This window comes from Tachypleus tridentatus, chromosome 9, assembly GCF_004210375.1.
Source record: "Tachypleus tridentatus isolate NWPU-2018 chromosome 9, ASM421037v1, whole genome shotgun sequence".
In the NCBI taxonomy this organism is placed as follows: domain Eukaryota; kingdom Metazoa; phylum Arthropoda; class Merostomata; order Xiphosura; family Limulidae; genus Tachypleus; species Tachypleus tridentatus.
This window is the reverse complement of record NC_134833.1, coordinates 73,630,758-73,649,453: the sequence shown is the minus strand read 5'-3', so window position 1 is coordinate 73,649,453 and position 18,696 is coordinate 73,630,758. Positions and strand designations below refer to the sequence as shown.

Genomic DNA, 18,696 nt, shown 5'->3' with positions numbered 1-18,696 from the left:
ACGGTCAAATTTCATTAATCAATTAGATAATAGTAGCTCAATAGTTTGCGGTCCATGCTTTTCACTAGTTATCCTCTCTTTCTATCAGTTTAGATAATGCTGTAGTTTTTTGTTTTTTTTTTGTTGTCGTTGCTGTATTTGGCTGCAGCTGCATATATTCTAATGTCTACAAAATGTTTGTTACCACTCAGTTTGCGTATCGTCTGCCCTCTCTCTCTCTCTCTAGTATTTGGGTATATTTATTTGTATACCCAGAAAAGTTAGGTACACTAGACCTCTTCCTCCTATTGTCTGCCCGAGCCTCATCTATTTCTCGTTTGAAAAGCTGCGCACGCAGGCAAAGTTCAACTAACATTCACTTTTAATATGACGGGAGAACAGACATGAATTATGCCAAATTTTATTTTGCAAGCAGGATATTTTACAATAAAATGATAGGAACTAACTGATCACACTGTCATTCATATTTTAAAATGTGACGAAATATAAAATAATAAAAATACCGATTTACCGTTATATTATTGTTGAACATCTTTTAGTATGACTGAAATGTTCAACAATTACTTTTTCACAGTGGGCAGTACAAGTAGTTTAGAACTTTGGTTCTCAATGAAACCAAGAGTACAATACAATTAACATTTTAAAATTCATAATTTAATTTAAATCATTGAATTAACTTAAACGTTTTCCGTCATTGGAGACGGGTCATGGTATACTTCAGTACACTATAATTTCTAATTAACAGTCATTGTTCCACACCTTGAGGTAGAGTGTCACAAACAGTAGAAATTTGAAGTATGCATGTAAGCACGTTAGACCTTTTTGTTTGCCTTGATATGGCAGACGAAGTGACGCTAAATCAGATAAATAATAAATATATTCTGCTGTGTTTGTCCTCCTACTGCGGAAACCTCTAAACCAATACATGCTATTCTTGCACTACAAACTGTACCTTCACGTTAATTACTTTGTTCTTGTTTCTCGTAATTACTTGGTTTTGCTTTAACTTCTTAACTTGAATTTTGCTCTCATCAGGATTTTCTTCGTCACTGACGAAGAATTTACGAAAATTGTTTTTTGTTAAGCACACACAAACACTTTTTAAACAAGTTAAAACCAGTATTTAAACCATAATAAATCAAATAATCGTGTTGTGTCTAACTACGTTTACGAAATTAAAACCAAAGTTAAGCTAAATTTTATTCCATGCTTTGTTGGATACACTACGCAAATAGAATTGTGTCTGAACGTGTTCACTTTTACTAGCAAGATACGACTATTTGGAAAGTAATTTTGTCAACAGCACAATCGCAATTTAGAATATGGTGATGCATAAGGTTTAAATAGACATTACACTGAGCATATGAGATTATGAATATCAACTTCTAATGATAGCCTGTAAGAATAATTATATGTATTCATTTGTGTCAGGGTAAATATGTCTGTTTCTTGTCGTGCGCAATCTTGCTAATCAATTGTAGCAACGCCATCGACAAGAAAAGACTGGCGTCACAGGCTCCAGACAAGCAACTAGTTGGAAAGCAGCACATTAATACTGGCTGACGTTCTGTCAATCAAGCGTTAGTAGTAAAGATCCTCTCTTCGTCTTACTGAGGATTGTATTGTGACTTTTTATTATGAAACCGAACATGACATATTCATTAAAATGTTTAGTGTTTTAATGTTATATCACAACATTCTAATGTTATTTATACTATAAATGGCTTATGTATGTGTGTATCTGTTAAAAATATTTTCCAACATCTCAACTACCACGCATGTATCTTAAGGATTTAAAAAAATCAACAAAACAACATTACTTTATAAATACTTCCCATTTTTACGAGTTTGACATTATTTCAATTCTTCCCATCCCTAAAACTTACTTTTGGTCGTTATAAAACTTTCACTGTCCTTGATTACAGCTAAGATCTCACGGAGGCTTAGAAATACTGAAAATAACTACACTAATATGAAGAAACCGAGTGGTAAGGGTGAATTTGTATAAAATTTAAATTCCAGTATTCTGTAAACCCGGATAACAAAAGACGAACACCATTTCCCAACATCTGTGAACAGAGCAGGACAAATACAATGTGTATCGAAAGGACTTTGGTTGATTCTTGTAAGTTATTTCTTGTGAGAATTGTTCTCTGTAATTAAACACTAAATCAAAAACGTAGTGAGGCAAAATTTATTACAGCCTGAAAAATTATATGCGTAAAACGGGCAACTACAAAAATAGATAAGTATCGAAACAAAGAACAGATTACGTTGGTGCATAAAGTCCATAATGGGAAGGCTGAGAAGTTGTGAACAGAGTATCAAACTACTGGTATGCACAGTAGACACCCTAGAATAACCATAAAAAAAAGAAATATGCCACGTAATGAGTTCCATCTGCGCAACACGGCCGCTAAGAGGCGCCAGTCCACTGTCCACGCACGTCACACGTATTTCAGAACGATTATTACAGTTTTGGCATGTGACCAAAACGTAAGGAATAGATTTTATGAATCCAGCCACAACTTCGACAACTCTTACTTTAGCTCCATACGTAAATTACCAAACAAGACATCACAACTTATATGAAATTCATTGTGGTCAACAGAGCGAGTCAAATCTCTGCGTTTAAGGATCTAGAGGTGAAATAAACATCAATAAGTGTAACCGATTTGGTGACGGTTCAGGTACAATGTGGTAAGGCATGGTTTTTCAAACTATGCTCCGAGGAGCCCTTGGGCTCCGCTATAGTTATCTGGAGCTCCGCAAGTAAATTTTAAATGTTAATATTTTTTTTCCTAAAACTATAAAATTGAATCGGAATATGCTGTACAAAAAAGTAAAATACACCTTTAATATAATACGTTTATACACGTATTGGACCTTTTAATATCTTATTCTGTCTAACGCCAGACGATTTTATTTATTTAGCTTAGGGGAATTCTCGCGGTCAAAGTGTTAATACAATCTCATTTAACTTCGACCGCAGCTCCACTGGGTGCTAGTAGATACGGCACCATAAAGATCGCATGCGTCATTTGAGATGCAAGATAGCCTAGTAATTTTCGTAAGAAACATCGGTCAACCCTGGGTAGTGGTGCCAATTGTCTTTTAAAAGCCAAGATCTGTATTAGCAGCTAAATATCGAACAAAATAAAACATGACGTCATTGCTGAAACTTGTCCAAATTTGAAACACTGTGATGCAATTAGATTCAGTATCAATTCAGTTGTTTCAATTTCAAAGTATATTTACATAAAGTATAATTATATTTACGACAATTATAATTAGTTTTTGTTACGTTAGGTTCGATTCGTTGTCGTTTAATTAGACAAACTTGGTACCAATGAGCTCTATGACGTCATGCTTCATTTCATTCCAAATTTAGATGCACGTCCGATCTGGCTTAATAAAAAATTGCAAAAAACAACAGATTAACCTTTTTCTTTAGAATTATTATACATTACTATATTATTCTAGCGGCTTAGCCTTTCTTCCACAAATCTTCATTTCTGACTTTTGCCCGGTATGGACCGGTGGTTAGGGTACTGGACTCGTAATCCAAGGGTCGCGGGATCGAATCCCCGTCACACCAAACATGCTCGCCCTTTCAGCCGTAGGGACGTTATAATGTGACGGTAAATCCCACTATTCGTTAGTAAAAGAGTAGCTCTAGTCTTACACTACTAAATTAGGGACGGCTAGTGCAAATAGCCCTCGTGTAGCTTTGCGAGAATTTCAAAAACAAATTCTGACTTCGTTATTGCAACACTGATCTTAGGTCAGCATGTCATTGTATGATGATAAAACTCAAGTGCTTAAACGAGTTCCTTTTTATTTATTAAGAAGCTATTTTGTGTCTATGAAAATACTTTTGAAGTGCCAAAAATATAAGAATACGTTTTTAGACAAATTAATAATCTGTTGTCACCCTTATATTATACAAGTAATAAATCTGATACGAGTAGAAATCTTCCTAGGCCTAGGCCTAATACGTATTCATCGGCGTTATCGTCATGTGCAAGCACTTCAGCGCAGAATTATTTAAGAAGCACCGAAACAAGAAAGAAAAGAAAGTTTAAAAGTTTTATTGAATATGGTTTTACATAAACAGGTAATGAAGAGAAGATGGACCTAGTGGGCTGTGTGTTAAATGTAGAATAGTGTTGAGTAACAGTAGTTTGCATTCAGCAACCAAACATTCCCGATTAAAAAATTCAACTTCCGAGTATTTCAAAATAAAGTGTTTGCAATTAAATGCAAGAAAAGCTATTTATATTTGTTTGTCCATTAGGACAACAAAGGGGCTCTTATTGCTTCATATCGTGTTGGTTACCGAATTGCAAAAGCTGGTGAAGTTCATACAACTATAGAAGGTTTGATAAAACCATGCGCAAAAAATTTGGTAGTGTGCACGATTGATGAGAAATTTCTCAAAAACATTAACTCTGTGCCCCTTTCTGACAACTCGGTTTCTCGAAGAATGAAGGATATGTCAGCAAATTTCTCAACAAAGTTAATAAGGCGAATAAAAGCGAGTCCAAGTTTTTCGCTTCAGATGGATGAATCAACAGATGTCGCACGTTATGCGATGTTGCTTTTGTTCGCTATATTCATAAAGCTAGTTTTGAAGATGACATACTAATTTGCACCACTTGGCCTATTCAAACAACAGGCGAAGAAATATTTAAACTGATCGATTTATTTATGAAAGAACATGAATTCCAATGGCACCTCTGCTTAAGCATTTGTACTGATGGGGCTGCAGCTATGATTGAAAACTTTTCAGGTACAGTGGCACGCATAAAAAAGAAAATCCCGGACATCTAGAGTATCCACTGCTGTCTTCATCGTTATGCACTTGCAATGAAACGAATGCCAGAACACTTAAAGAGGTATTGGGTGATGTCATAAAAATAGTTAATTTTATAACATCAAGACCACTCAGTGTGAGGATCTTCAGTTTACTCTGTGAGGATATGGGAAGTTTGCATAAAAAGTTGCTGCTTCATACGAAAGTCCGACGGCTTTCTCAGGGAAAAGTGCTTGTTCGGTTTTACGAAATGCGTGAGGAGATAGGTTTTTTTTTATATGCATGACATTTTGAACTTACATACAAATTAAGGGACAAATGCTGGATACAGAAAGTGGCTTACCTTTCGGACGTATTTGCCTATCTAAACGAAGTGAATGCTAAAATGAGTAACATACTTTAAAGCTCAGATTAAAATGGAAGCGCTTCAACGTAAGCTGAAACTTTGGGATGAATGTGGAAGAACATGACTGCTTCGAAAATCTCAGTGGTTTGAAATTTCCTTAAGTGAGGATGCAAAAGATGTAGTCTTGCAGCACATATCATATTTGTGTACAACTATTGTGGAGTACTTCCCTCTTTCTTTAGAAAAATTACTGTGAATTCAAAATCCCTTTGTTGACTATGTAAATATCAACGAGTTACCTTTAGAACAGAAAAAACAGATAATAGAAATTTCAACTGATTACCTCCTAAATACTTTCAGTAGGAAAGAACTACACAATTTTGAATTCAAATGGTCATTGAATGCCCTGAAATAAGTAACAGCGGCTTGAACATTTTAATGCGTTTTCCAACAACATATCTTTGAGAGCAAACATTTGCATTGTATACAGCTACAAAGACCAAGCTACATATTTTTTATGTTCTTCTGAGAAGCACATTTATTGCTAGACGATAAAATGGCGCAGTACTGTATTCAGCTCACGATGGTGTATGTCAAAATACAACTACATTCATCCTAACATAAAATAAAGTACGATTTAATACTGTTAGAATCATGTTAGACTAGGCTGAACGAAATTAGGTATAACCGAGTTTACAACAGTATTGCCAACTGATCAAAAACAAAGAAATTAGGCCACACTGGTCACTATCACAAACTACAGTATACTTTGTACATCATAATTCCGAAAATTCATAACCAAAAGAGAGTTGGTAGCAGAGATCCTCATTAAAAGATAAATGGAAACAAATGATAACAAATGCGTATATGAGAACACATACTAAAACACACACCTTACAAACTTTCAGATAAGTAGAATTCTATTTCATTAACTTTAGTTCAACGTAGCCAAATATACAAAAAGTTGCTGTGAATGGTATAAATCGACTAGCCTGGTTTAAGAATAGTTCAGTTGTAAGAAGTTACGCCAAACCACTGCGTCTAAAAGTAAGTATTACACATCCTGCCATAATAAACAGGAAAACTCAGTTATATATTTATTTGGGAAAAGGAGGTTTCACAATATTTATGATAGGACAACGACGTTACCAAGTTTCGAAATAGTTCCGCCTTTCTTAAGTATGTTATAATTATACGCACCACCATTCATAATCTTAAATTGATGTAGGAAACAAACGGTTGGATAAAAGGAAATAGCTTACCAATACAAACGTTAACTGTATCTTTGTAGACGCTCTGGTTTCACTAGAATAAAACCTCGAAGAAAATGTACTGATCCATAACATTTCTCTACAGTATTCTATTTGCTATAGAATGAATCAGGTAGCACACGTAGCTTCAGCACTAGAGCAAGAAAGATTGGTTTGTGAATGTAATGAGCTTTAAAGGCTTCTTCGTTATATTTACATATGATAAACCAGTACCTTTAAGGTCTGCACTTTCCAAGCTTCACAACTGAGAAACATTGTATATCTATCTCATTCAGAGACATAGGAACTGCAAGTGCTATAGCATCCCCAATTTTGAATATTTTACTTATATAGTAATGGAATATTAGATTATTATATTCATTTTTTGGGGGAATGATGGGACATACCCCCAAACTTTCTAGACTGAGCTGCATTTTAAGCAGCTCCTTATACATGTACTTTCAATCTCTCACTCCCCCACTTTACAACTTCTTCCTACACTGCTGTTATTTGTACACAACAGGTGAACTAAAGGGCTATTTAGTAACCACAACTAATGGCATGACACAAAACTGGGATGGAATCAATTCATCATACTTATAACTTGTTGTTTTCCAACTTATTATCATATTAGGATAATGTTTCCATCACCAAGTATTCGATTAATACTCAAGATAGTGTAATCAAAATCACCTTAGGTATTAAACAAAGTGCAGCCAAAAATGAGTTCAGCATGTGACTGAGAGCAATTAAATCAGAGTTATTTGTACCATACGCTGTGAAAAGTAATTGTTGAACAGTTCATTCATGCTGAGATCCACTCAACAATAACATACTGTAAATCTACATTTTTATTCTTTTTAAAAGTTACATTTTGATAGGTGAATGATAGTGTGGTTAATTACTAACAGTTTAATTTACATTATCCTGCTTGCACAACTTTTCAAACAGAAGACAGAAGAATGCTCAGACATCAAGGTCCACAATACATACAAGGTTTATTAAATACTTAAATGCTTGGCACAGACAGATGTAGCCTTGTGCAAGGGTCTATTAAATTAATAATATGCAAGTTTTTGTTTTTGTTTTCAAAATGTATTAAAATAAGTTGTATAATTTAAAATATATTCATTAAGCCATTTATTTGTGGTTACATATTTTACCAGAATAATAGCTGTATATCTTTAGTTTACTTGCAAGTATAAATTATGAAAATTTTCACCGAGATTAATTTTGTACATTTATGTCCTGCTATAAATCAAAATGTAAAGATAATTTATATCAGATAGATTAGTGTAGTGTTTGATTTCGCTTAAAGGTTACTAAGTGCTTTTTACAATAATTGAGGATATGCTTAGAAAAATGAGTGCAAACAAGCTCAGAAGCTCCAAGCAATAAATACGAAACTATTATACAAAAGTTTAAAGACATCTGCTGTCATAAAATGCATCTTAAAACTGCAATATATTTATACAGAAGATTTAAAGTAGCAAGGTTACAAATGAACTATGACTCTCTTAAAGTAGCCAAATGCCTCGTCATCTAATTAGTGACACGCATGAATGGATTAACGAGATTCCCACTGTCCCTATCTACTATCTAGCGAAACCACAGCCAAGGGAACGGGCTTGGAGAAATCTATGTACTCCTGAAACAGAAAAGCGGAATATGTAGGTTTTTGTAACATGAGATTAAAATGTTTACAATGTAGATTTTAAGACTGTTACCTACTTGTTGCATGTTCTAACATATTAGTTTTTATATTCAAAGAGTTCATTAATTATTATCCAGGTGAAGAAAATGACCAGATTGCCAGATACATCACGTCTGCCATATGGTAAGTGTTGTACAATTCACTTGTGGTCAGCATATCTATTACTGAAAGTTATTTGAGCATGGTAAAAGTATTATAATGAATGAAAATTTAATGTTTAAGTAATCCTGTAAAACATAAAATAGTTGTTTGTAACGACAACCAATCAAATAAGAAGCTTTATTCTTTGGGTACCACATAATTCAGTCACTAACACTGGTCTAGTAACTTTGAAAAATAAAACTGATTTCATATAAAATTAATATTTTGTTAGTTTTCTAATATTAATGAAATGGATTAATTTCCTTTGTCCTAATTACTAAATTGATTTTCTAACAGGATTTGTAAGACAGCTATAATAATTCTTTTCAAAGAATTTTATGTGCAAGAAAAACTATTACTGTACTGAAGATTACATAAGTTACTGCTGTAGATAGTTGTAAGTACAAAACTTCAGATACCATTACAGGACTTTATGATACAATTTTAGTTCATTGTATAGTATTACCTGAACAATATTATACAGAAACTGTGCAACAGTTGTGATAATTGTCAGTAGCATCTGTTACTATGATGCATTTCAATTCTGCAATAACAGTGCTTTTATACAGTCAAATCCAGAATTATTAGTATTAAGGTGAATTGTTTTATTTTTTTGGAGTACATGATTGTAGAAATGTTTATCATATTAAAAGAGTCTGTTAAATATTTTGATCAATCTCTTTCACTATGCTGAATTACTCAAATCAACTTACATAACTGATAAGTTTAAACATGTAAATGATGTAGTCTTATAAGAACTATTCACATAAGAAAAAAAAAACAACATGAAAAAATCTTCCAGCTATTCATTTTGATAGTTATTCACTGGGCATGAAAGCATATGAATAGATGTCTGTTTTGTAGAACATAATTTTTTTCTATTATTTTTAATAAGCAGGCATACTTCCCATTACATGGAACACTACATGTGCTCATTTTTTAATATACAATGTTTTTAAAAACGTTTTAGACATCATTTGAAATTCTCTATATGAATACCTTAAGATTGTTACAGCATAATAAAATTTGTGAAGTGTGGATGAGGTAAATATGCAAATGTTTGATTACAAGCAGTTCGACCTTCATTAGTATCACTTTACATGTTGAGCATTTATAAAGAGGTCATGAAATTAATTATAACAAATTTCAAAATTGGACTAGAAATTATGTTTGCTGTACTTTACTCTCTTGAAATAAATTCCATCATGGAATTTATACAAAGGTTGAAACTTTTCTCATCATTAGCTTCTCTATTATAGATTAGCTGATATATTACATACTATATATTAGCTAATATTACAATAATGTTTTCATAATTCAATAACATTTTCCAAGAAGGTAATATCCGAAACTCAAATTTACTAACAAAAATGTTTACTTTGTGTGTGTGTTAAAGATAACCAAAATGCACCAAAATCCCTTTTTATATAATACTTCACACATTTGTTATTTAAAATGTTATTTCTAGGAGATAACAGTATTAAAAATGATGAATCTAATTCAGTAATTAATTCATCAGAAATCAACACCACAATAAAGCAGGAAAAAGAAACATATCTCAACCATTTTATGCTAATATTTGGTTTATTTTTCTCAAATTACACTCCTCCATAACAACTTGAGGCATTATAGAAATTTTGTATGTGAAATGTATATGCAAGTATGTGCTATTTTGATGCAACTTACTTGATTTTATGTTGAGAAAACTGTTTAGTTTTGGTATTTTAAAAGTAACACCTCCTGTGCAGATTATTTAAACACTACAGGAATGTTTTTAGGCAGTGTAAATGTGTGTATGTTATTTTGGTGCAATAATTTTCATATCATTAGGCTTTATGAAACATGTAGTTTATGAGATGGAAGTACAGAAGTCTTTTACTTTCAGATAAGATGAAAGAATGATGTTTATTATACCACTTTATGTCAAACAGAGTGAGGCTGGATGAAAAAATATAGTTCAACACTAAAACAACTGACACCAGATGAAAAAGTAGGTTTACTATACAACTCTACATCAAATAGACCAAAATAGAATGAAAAGAGGCATTTATTATATAATGGCAGTTCATGATTTACCCTGGGCCATGCAGGCTAAGATAGATGTGCCAATTTTTTTTTTTTTAATTATTTATTTTGCAAGCCACAAGAAGTTTGGTCACGTACCTTATAGTTGTTATTACACATTTCAACATCATTGAAATAAAATCCAAAAACTGTAGAGTATTTAGAATATTCCTTAATCTATAAAGTGTAATACCAATATATTCAATGACTTTTAAGTCAAACTAAAAAATAATTTTTGGCATGGCTTTTACATTAGTTATTCAACCTCAAAGTTTCCTGGATTTCCTACATTTACTGGGCCATGCTAGTGCAAACTGAGACTAAATTCATTACTCATCTTTATTATATATACTCTTCCTTGAAGGATGGAAATATGTAGTTTCTGCTATGTCTCTGATGAGACTTACCCCCAAGATCATTCTGTGATAATCAATCTTAGCTGTATAAGTAGGGATTCTAAGTTAAGTGTTTCCCAGTTTTTACCCAAGTGATTATCCTGTGCATATGAGTTATACCTCCAAATTCAGTAACTGTGTTGCAGAAGAACCTTGTCCACACAATCTAAACTCTCTGCAGTGAGAATTGAGAAGTTTTTCTCAACCAGATACACTACTACATCAGCAACAATACTGATTTGACTACATGTATTCTACTGAAAATGCAGCAATAGAATGCTTTTTCAGTAAATTAAAAGTTCAAAGACCAGAGTGCATTAACATGTCTGCATAAATACAAAAAATGAAATGATTTATTTTAACGGATATTTGTAGATCAATAAATGTAGTACAATTTTTGTTGTTGTTTCTGGGTAATCAAAAGATAATATTAAACTGTTGGTTGGTTGGTTGGTTGATTTAATGTTTAATGGCACAAAGCAGCTAAGCTATTTGCACCAAACGTCCGTAAAAAGTTAAAATTAAAGTAAAAGTATTAAAATTCATGAAAGGAAATTAAGATGAAAAAAAAGTTAAAAAACAAAAATAGCATAAAACCAATGTTTACATCTAGTCTACAACGTTAAGATAAAAACTATAGTAATTCAAGTTGTAAAGAACTTTCTGTAACGCAACTGTAATTATCATAACTCGCCAGGAAGACTAACAAGTTCAAAAACCACCGTCAGCCACCTGAAGTTGGCCTTTCCAGTCCTGGTTCCGAGTTATTTGACGTTATGGGTATTGTCAAAAAGGAAATTAATAACAAAGTTTTAAAAGACGTGTAGCAAAATTATAACTCGCCAGGATGACTAACGGGTAGTTCAGACAGCAGCATTAGTTGACCTTTCCAGTCCTGGATTCGAGTTATTTAATGTTACGCCAGTTTCTAATTTCAAATCGAACTAGATGAGCTGTGATATTTAAAAGGGAACCACATTAAAAAAGGCGTGATGGATAAATTAAAAAACTTAAATAGCATTAAATAGATTAATGGCCTTTAAAAAAACTAAAAACATACCAAGGTGGACAGTGTCACTATCACCAATAACACTGTCTAACGTTAAGGACAAACCTTGGGACAAAACATGTTTAAAATGGTGACGTCATTGAAAGTTGTAACGATGGCAAGAAAGTAAAATGTGGCTTATTGTGATCTGAGTATTATACAGACTACAAACCGGTGCATCAGTTCCAGATAAAAGAAAACAATGAGTTAAAAAACTGTGACCAATGAGTAGTCTAGTTAGAACAACTTCCTACTTCCGATCCTTACGGAGGCAAGACGACCAAAGTCAAATACAGGATTTTATTTGGAAAAGTTTGTTTTCACGTTGCTCACTTCAAGTCCACTGCCTGCTGGCACGGAGCAAACATTGAATACAGGACCATAGTCCATGTGTGCAATAGGCACAGCAGTGATAGTGCCAGAGCAGATAGATTTAGCTGCGGTGTTGGCGAGCTCGTTCCCGCGAATTTCAATGTGGCCCAGTATGCAGAAAAAATGGATAGAAGTAGATTTTAAAGAAAAATGGGCCAGTGAATTTTGAATATCGGTGAGAACAGGGTGCGAACTAGCGTGAAGTGATTCCAGAGCCAGTAGAGAAATAAGCGAGTTAGTATAAATAGTACAGTTTGAGTACCATCGAACCACAATAAACCATGGCAGAGCCCACAGAGTCACCTGATTCTGAACTATCTGTATAAATAGGAATGAAAGGACGGTCCAAAAGATGTTCAGCAAATAAGACAGTATTTCCAATCAGGAGTGTCTGCTTTTCTCAGATGACTTAAAGATAGGTCACATTTGGGGACTTTAAAAAACCATGGTGGGAAGGGCTGACCAGTGAATACAGCAATATTATCCAAGGACAGACCCAATTTATCCAACTATGCCTGGATACATTGGCCAAAAGGAGAAATGGTAGATTGTCTGTTCTGAAAAAGTATGACCCACCGAGGAAGGGAAACAACCCCAGGTGGGATGTTTTGGTAAAAAACGAAGTTTCGATGCGTGTACTAAATACAGTTGCAAATGGTGGAGATACAAAGAAGATTCATGAGACTATGTATAAGCTCTGAACTGGGGAAGTATGGAAAGCCCCAGTGAAATGCTAAGTCCTTGATGATGAATAGGGTCCAGCATCTTTAAGGTCGAGGGTCTGGCAGAGCCATAGACCAGTGATCCATTGTGGAGTTTCGATCGAATAAGAGCACGATATACACTGCTGGCCAAAATCTTAAGGCCAATGAACATAAAGAAAAAATATGCATTTTGCGTTGGTAAACTCAACCACTTATTTGAGTAGAGCTTCGAAAGATGAAAATAAGAAAAGGAAAATAAAAATAAAAAACTTTTTTAGCGTTTAATAGGGAAAATAGGCTAATTTCATATTGTTCACAAGTACTATCTGGTCAAAAGTTTAAGACCATACTGAAACGAAGCGTTAATTGGTAAACACGTAACGAAATTTAGTCATTTGTGTTCAAGCATTAGCATTGTTAACATCTCCCACTGACATCTCCTGTGTTACGTTGGGTAAAAACATTGCAATGGCTTAAAAGTTCACAGAGTTTGAACGTGGCAGAATTGTCGAGCTGCAAAAGCAAGGTTTCTCTCAACGTGCCATTGCTGGTGAGATTGGGCATAGTAAAACTGCTGTCGCAAATTTCTTAAAAGACCTTGACGGATACGGAACGAGAATTTCAAGTGGTCAGCCCAAGAAACTTTCGCCAGCACTGACTAGAACGATTCGACGGTTTGTCAAGCAAGACATCAGCCGATCGTCTAACCAGATTAAGGCCCTTACGGACGCAGAATGCAGTTCAAGAACAATAAAACGGCATCCATGAAAGTAAGGCGTTAAAAACCGTAAACTCTTCAAAGGTCACGCCTCCTTCCACACCATGAAACAGCTCGGTTAAACTTTGCTGAGAAGCGCCAAACATGGGACGTAGAAAAGTGGACGAAGGTTTTGTTCTCTGATGAGAAAAAATTTAACCTGGATGGTCCAGATGGCATGTTAGAGACAGCATACTTATTGACTTAATGCCCTCGCTTGTGTAGAAATGACTGAATCTATCAGAAGGACAATGCTGCAATCCACAATGTCCGCAGGACAAAGGACTTTTTCATGGCAAATAACGAGATTCTTTTGGACCATCCAGCGTGTTCACCCGAACTGAACCCCATTGAAAATGTTTGGGGGTGGATGGCAAGGGAAGTCTATAGAAATGGACGTCAATTCCAAACAGCACATGATCTTCATGAAGCTATCTTCAACACTTCAAATAACATTCCAGCCAGCCTTCTGCAAACAATTATATCGACCATGCCAAAGCGAATGTTTGCAATTATTCACAATGACAGCCATGCAACTCACTACTGAGACCACTTGTTGGGCATTTCCTACCCTGTTTAGGACTTCTTTTTGGTATGGTCTTAAACTTTTGACCAGCTAGTATCAAGGCTAATTTCATAGTGTTCACATTTTTCCTATTAAATGTTAAAAAAGTTTTTTTTATATTTGTTTTCCCTTTTCTTATTTTTATCTTTCGAAACTCTACTCAAATAAGTGGTTGAGTCTAACAATGCAAAATGCATATTTGTTTCTTTATGTTCATTGGCCTTAAGATTTTGGCCAGCAGTGTATCTTTAGCATAGAACGTCGATCTGCTCCCCAAGTGGTGGAAGAGAGGACACGGAGGATGTTCCATTGCTCTTGTACGTTTGACTCGTAGCTACTTGATCTGTGATATAAAGGTCAGCTTACGGTTAAAGATAAGACCCAAGAACTTTGTCTCAGGGACCACAGGCAGCACGACTTCACCAATACGGAGTTCAGGATCAGGGTGAATACCCTGTTGGTGGCAAAAGTGCATGCAAACGGTTTTAGAAAGAGAAAAGGTAAAGCCGTTTACTGTGGTCCACTTCAGTAAACGATTGAGGGCAGTCTGTAGCTGCCGCTCAATATACCTCATGTTCGACGACTGACATGAGATGTGACAGTCGTCGACATAAAGCCTGTTTGCAACAGTGAGAGGGAGTTGTTCAGTGATGGCATTAATCATTATACTGAAAAGGGTGACACTCAGAACACAGCCCTGAGGGACTCGATGTTCCTGTAGAAAAAAACGGGAAAATGTTGAATGAACAAGAACTTGGAATTAAAGTTTTTTATTTTATTTTTTAAAATAAAAACTGGCAAATAGTCAAGTAACACATTCATATGGTGGCCTCGGAAAATGCCATACCTCCATGTTGTATCATAAGCCTTCTCAATGTCAAAGAATATTGATACAAGATGTTGTCGTAGAATGCTGTCGTCAGAGCCCAGGATTGGTCTGGGCGAAAGGAGGTTGTTTGATTCGAAAAACCAATGAGATGAGGTGGTGGACAACAATTTTTGAGCCTCAGGATAAGAAATGTTGTGAATCGTTTTCAAATGCTGAACCTCTTTTTCTTCTAACCATTTAGGACAAGAACGAAAGTAGAGCAGGTGAGTCATTGCAATTTATTCAATGAGGGTCCGTTTTACACTCATAGGCATCATGATCCTTGCCACTGCAACGAGCACACGTCAAGAAATCACAAAATGACGTCTTCAAGTGACCGAACTGCTGACACTGGAAACATGGGAGAGTATTTGGAATGTATGACCATACTCTGCAATTAAGATAACCTTCCTTGATGGTGGCAGGCGGACGTAGTGACGTAAATGTGAGAATGAGGACATTGGTCGGCACCATAATTCCATCTTTGCGAGTGGATATATGTCTCACTGCAGAAATTCCTTGGGTGGAGAAACCAGCAAGAATCTCCGACTCTGGGATTTCTTCAAATCCCTCTCAACAATAATTCCTCGTGATGAATTCAAAGTAGCATAAGGTGTAACCTCAATAACCTCATTTGAATGCAAGAGTTCAATGTGTTGAGATGTGGATGTTTCCACCAATATGTTACAAGATCGAAGCATCTTTACTGACTCTGGAGAGCCAGCAAGTCCCTCTAGTCCATTCTGAATGAAAAAGGGAGGCATTTGCCCTCAAGGTTTGTCTGAAAGTGAATGCAATATAAGAAAATGAGGTACAAGTAGTACAGATGGTGAGGATTGCTGCTCAGAATCTTTAAGACGTGGTCGTTTACCTGCAGACTGTTTTTTTTTCACTAATTTACTGAGCTTTTTAATTGGGGTATCTATAATAATAAAAGAATATTTTGGTTCCCACTGACCCAACCCACCATGGAGCCCTACGAGAGTACGCACTACAATGTCAAAGAAGGACATTGCAGCGAAGCGAGGGTTTAGTGAGCACTATACCCAAATACCAGCATCAGATACAATGTCCACAATACCTGTTGAAAACATCCAAGACTAGTACTTGGTTGACCCTAGCCCGAGTGGACCAGCCGATTGACCCAAGGGGGACCACCCCAAGGCCGCCTGTCTACATAAATTCAAGGCTAAAGTGGTGTGTTGGGGTTGAACCCCTCAACCACCAGGATCCTATCCTCCTCTTTATAGGTTGCCACGCACGTGTGTGGATGTTTAGATCCCAGAGGAGGTAAACTGAAAGAACAGAACCTTCCCTGGAAGGTCTCCTCACCACGTACAGGAATCCACACCGAGGGGTATGAAACTGTCGTAAAATCATTAAATATTTTATCTTTTTTAAAAACTTTGTTATCCAAGATTTTTCCATCAGGCTGCTGGAATAGCGAGTTGTGTAACATAGATTCATTTTAAGCAGTTTTAAGAGGTGACCGAAGAAAGTCGAAACGTTGTTCGCTCCTCTACTAGTGCTTTCTCTACCCATACTAGCCGTTTTTAAATATATAAAATGCACTTATAGTCTACAAATGCACGTGTAAGAGGCAAATAGACTTAAAATATCTCACAAACATTAATTCTCTCTTTTCTTCAAACACTCTAGAGGCTTAAGAAAGTGATATTGTTGTAAACGTTAGCAGACAATAATATTAAAACAATTCCAAACATACTTTCTAATAGACTCAATAATATTAATTTTTGACTCTGATTTTTGAAACAATTAATGGAGGCTTACAATATCTAAAAACCAAAAATTATTTTTGTTTAAGATATGCTTGTTCAACAAAAATGTAGATATTAACAGACAATCATACTATTAATTTTCATCCAACTGCAATACTTTTAAACAATACATAAAGAAAGGAAAAATAAAGCACTTTGGTTAGTCATAAAAGACAAGAAAGACAAACATAAGATTGAGTCTACAACAGATTTTCAGGTTTATTACACAATATGCACTTTTTCTTCAGGTGAGTCATATTTATCAATTATAACTCATAATGCTAACGTGTGACTCCAAATTGTTAATAATTTCATTTACAAAATAAATTAGCTGTATTTGGCAAACTACCCTAGTATTTATAGACCTCTTAGGTAGAAGAAGGGAGATTAAATTTTGCAATGGAAAAAAGAAAGTTGTAGAATTGTATATGTTTCTTAAATATTCTAATTTTTTATCCTATTAAAATATATTTTCATTAAATTTAAGGCAAAAAGAACCCTATTACAAGTTTTTAAATTATGCATTTTTCCAGGTTTTGCTTTTTAGCAAAGTAATTAATTTAAAGTATCGACCTTCCACGGCAAATTACCCGGCATTTACTCGTAAAACATATTATGCCACATGGTCAGCTACGAAACACGTTATCTTGACAACAAGAAATTGAAAAAAATGCACTTCAACGAACATTCTTAAAATAGTTTCTACAGGAAACCAGAGAATACACGATTAAGTAGAACAAACTACAAGTAGAAATGAGTTTCTTCTTGTACTGAATAAACAAGTTAAAAATTGCAAACTATATACACCTCCAAACTGTAGAAGAGTAATGAAAAGTGCAAATAGTTATGCTGAAACATCACAGAAGTATAAGCCTTCATTACTGGTCTGGTAGAATGCAAGATAATGTCTGAAAGATTACTATTACTTCAGAAGCTTGAAGAGACTGGATTATCACACCGTTCTCTCATGGTAAACTGCATTATTTACACACTATGTTTTATAGTAAAATAAATAATGTAATTCTTATTGTTGCAATTGTTTAAAAATATATTTAGTTAGGTTTGTCCTATCTTACAAATAAATAAATAATTATCACTACAACCCTGTGACCATTCAGGAAGAAACCACGAATTACCCATACTTTGTTGTTGATCTCTTTCATTCACTAAAAAGCGAATTTCACTTAAAAAAAAAAAAAGAAGCATAGGTCCAGTCTATTCTCTGACGTTTACTTCTGCTGAAGCAAATTAGTTCCACCAAATTCAAAGATCTCAGTGCTATCTGGTAGGAGCAAACCAGATAATGGAGACCTCATGTGGTGGTAAAATGTACACAATATAAAACATTTATTTAAAATACTGTATATTATATGTATACCTCACCAAATTTTTTAAAATTTCTATAAAGAAATGAAATTAACAACTACGCAAATAATTTTAGATAATTTGTAAAGGTATTTAAAGTGTTATCTAAACATCTAAATTACTTTAAGTTATCAGTGGTTGGTCAAGGTCCATGTATAAGATCCAACAAATCACTCCCTATTGTTATGTAATCACGTCCTCATGAACAAGCATGGGAATCACACTGATGACTTGTGTTATCAGTTACCTCAACCATATGGCTAGGACTGCAACTGCAGACCTATCAAATCACTTATAGCAGTAATATTTTGTAGACTGCTGCTTTATTCAATTCTTTCAGAAAGTATTAAAAATTACTGTCGCTATATTCTAGTCTAAAGAACTAACTTTATAGGATAACTTTTTATATTTAACAAAAGTCAGAAATCACAACTAAAACTAAATATTTAGCTTCTCAATACATGTCACACATTACCATTATTGGACGGCATATATAATTAATTAATTAACAGG

At 34.6% G+C, this 18,696-nt stretch overlaps 1 protein-coding gene across 50 annotated transcripts in view; it reads right to left on the bottom strand.

Moving 5' to 3' along the window:
* LOC143225498 (CUGBP Elav-like family member 2) overlaps nt 1–18,696 on the bottom strand; it is a 424,936-nt gene that overhangs the window by 46,017 nt on the left and 360,223 nt on the right. The window lies entirely within an intron of this gene.